The sequence below is a fragment of the Nicotiana tomentosiformis genome, chromosome 11, assembly GCF_000390325.3.
Source record: "Nicotiana tomentosiformis chromosome 11, ASM39032v3, whole genome shotgun sequence".
NCBI classification, from domain to species: domain Eukaryota; kingdom Viridiplantae; phylum Streptophyta; class Magnoliopsida; order Solanales; family Solanaceae; genus Nicotiana; species Nicotiana tomentosiformis.
Genome location: NC_090822.1, coordinates 29,464,252 through 29,467,686, shown reverse-complemented (window position 1 = coordinate 29,467,686; position 3,435 = coordinate 29,464,252).

The window sequence follows — 3,435 nt, the reverse complement described above, 5'->3', positions numbered from 1 at the left end:
AATTTAAATTTAATAAAATTTTAATTGCCTTTAGTTTGTCTTAGTTTAATAACAACTTTCAATATCAAAAAAAACGTCTTTGAAAGTGCATGTCAAGATTGTGCATATTTAGTTTTTATCGGATGCAAAATATAGTACCATATTTATAAGTAGAACTAAGTTGATTTTGAATTCCTACCTAGTTCAAATATGGAAAATATTATTAACAAAGATTATTTGAAATCAAACTCCTTGAAAATAATTAAATAGCTATTCCTAAATATTAGACAATTAATTAAATGTTATTCCTAAATATTAGAAAAATAATTTGATATGACTATTTTGTCCAATATGAAATCCATTTTTAAAAGGTAAAAAAGACGAACGACATTTTGCTCAGGGCGCGTGCTTTTAATATAACTAGGCTCTATGTTCGTGCGATGTACGGAATATCTTGTGTCAAAAGTTATAAACTTCCAATCTTGCATCTAATCAGGGTTCGCTCCATTACAACTTGCTCCAGTAGTTGTTAATATAAGTCTAATTTATCGACATGTGTTTTTGTAAATTCAAAAGGCTGAAACTTGATTTGGTTTATTATCTATTATTCGGCTTAAATCTCTTTTAATGATAAGATTTAAAAAAAAAAAAAAAAACATGTCTTATATTCCCATGAAATCAAAAAGCATTCCATCATGTCTTCTATTCCCATTAATCTCTTAGGTTGTGATACCAATTAATATAAAAAGTTCAAAATGATAATGTCCAAGAGAATTTGACAAATATCATATTTGTAGGGTCGATGTATGTGTAGTTTAAACCGAAAAAGAATTTCAGACTTAGGATATTTACATATTTATCCTTAACTAAAAGTCGATTAATGTTTCAGAAATATTTTTAGATAATAAAATTTTATCATACATAAACTACTTGAGAAAAAGTCAGCAACAAAGAAGAAAAAAAATCAATACTTCGTCTATTGTCATACCAATTAATATAATCCAAACTCAAGGTTAAAAGGAATAGTCCAAACCGATAAAGTCTCAAATGAACCCAAAATCAATTTTGTAGGGTCGATATATGTGTAGTTTAAATCGAAAAAGAATTCTAGTCTTGGGATTTACAATTATATCCTTAAACTGTACATTAAGGTCATACAAGTCGATTAATATTTTGAGGATATTTTAGTCGTTCAACATTTAACATAAATTATTCGTGCTTTAATAATAATAAGAGTTTCTATGAACATGCATTGCACGATAACAATGTCACGTTGATGTTTGATCGCTAAATTTTTTGACTTTCCGGTTGTAGGGCCTCTAAATACGTATGCAATTATGTTTCATCACTTAATATTCATGGATATCATTTAAAAAAATTGAGTAGCATGAATGTATTATTTGTTCGTAGAAGTGGTTACTAATAAAAGTAAAAGAAGCTTTGTCATACAAAATAGAAGAAAAACTTGTTAGGGCAAACTTGTCTATTTTTAGTCAATTAATAATTTTGTTACATCAAATATAAAATAAGGGAGGTAAACGGAATATGGTGAACCATAAAGGATGTTAGTGTTATGAAACCAAACCTGAAGGGAGGTCTTTCATAGTATCTTTATTTAATATTATTTATGATGCAAGTTGTGTATCGATTGACAAGTACAATATAGATATGTATTAGAATAGGGTTTGTGAGATCTTTGGACAACATGCTTTAGGCTTTTAAATTTTAAAATAAATTCTTGAGAAGAGTGAAATCCTTAATTGTAGATGATTTTATTATATAAGTATTTTAAGAAAGACATTATGTATGATAATATAATTTTATAACAGAAAAGAGAACTGGATAAATGATACCCTCCTAAGTCCTAATTTGCAGAATTGTGTTAAAAATTTATACTGATATTCCCATTGGGTCTGTTAACGTGAAGCGTAAGATCAACAAAAACAAAGAAGATATCAGTTCTTTTTTTAAATTACCTTTAAAGAAAGAACAACAATAGCAATGTAGTGCATGCTGGTATACTTCATGAATTCTCCATTAGATATATTAAGTTAAGCTTTAAGAGAAAATTCATTAAATTACCTCTGGAATAAAAAAAAAATTACCTCTGAAATGATTTATGTCCTCTGAGTGTAACAACAAATGATGAAGCGCATTATTAAATAAAGTCATCATATTGGGACGGATAAATAATACACTGGAATAAGAAGCCAAGCTTACATAGTTTATTCTCCATTGAGATCGTTACAACTTACTCCTTTTATTTTTAATCTCGAGAAGGAATTCATGTTATGAAATTATTAATAAAAAAAAATCTTAACTAGATTTAACAGACAAAGCTGTTGAAGTAAATTACTCACTCCGCCAAAGCTCAAATGCTACTACATGCAGCTGTGCGCTTGCTTCCTCTACGAGTTTGATACTTCGTTTATGTCTAAACTTGTTGAGTTAGATACATGAAACTAATCTTTGAGAGAAAATTATGTAATGAACAAAACTACTAAATTACTTCTAGAAGATTGATATTCCAAACAATAAATACTACCTAATTTGTTTGAGGTAGACATATATAAATTATACAAAGTGTCCTTGTCCATGTCGATAAGTGTTTAAAAGTGCTTGTATCCATGTAAGATTGGTACATAACTTCCACATTATAAGTAGAACACATATGGTAAATAAATGAAAAGTTAGAACGTGATTGGTGTTAGAAGCTTGTTCAAATTCATAATTATTTTCAACTTTACCACTTTTTAGTTGAATTAGAAGTTCTCGATATTGATAGAGTAGGAATTTATACATAGTGTATATGGAGTTCAAACATTAAGTAATTTACAATTAGATCCTTAAATTATATAAATATTTAAGGGCATAAAAGTCTATCAAAGTTTTGGGAATATTTTAGTCGCTCAACATTAACATAAATTATTCATACTTTTATAATAATATAGATATAGATAGATAGATAATTAGATCCAAGGTAATGACCCGTAAATAAAGAAAGTAAAAGCACATGATATTTGGTAGAAAGAGTTAAATTATGCCTATTTTGCCCTTATAAATTATGGAAAGGATTTCTTTTATGGTTTTGCAAAGAAATTAAGGAAATTAAGGCGCCAATCCTTAAAAATAATCAAATGTAATGCAAAATATAAAAGAGACACACGCTTAAAGGTGCAAAACGCAATAAAACTCCAGAAATGCGCTACTAAAGATCTGAAGCGTAAAAAAATTTGTTACCTTATTCTTAAAGGTGGAGAGTTTCATTTTTGCTAAACCTTTGCTTTTTTGGTTTCCCCAAGTTTTTACACCCCGAGAGTAAAATTAATTATAGTAATCCAAATTAATTAATTTAATTACAACCATGCGCAGAGAAAGTGCTGTAGACGCAACCCTAGAAAGTAGAAGTCCCCATTGGTAAGCGTAAGCCCTCTCCACTGATTAGTTGGTGGATTA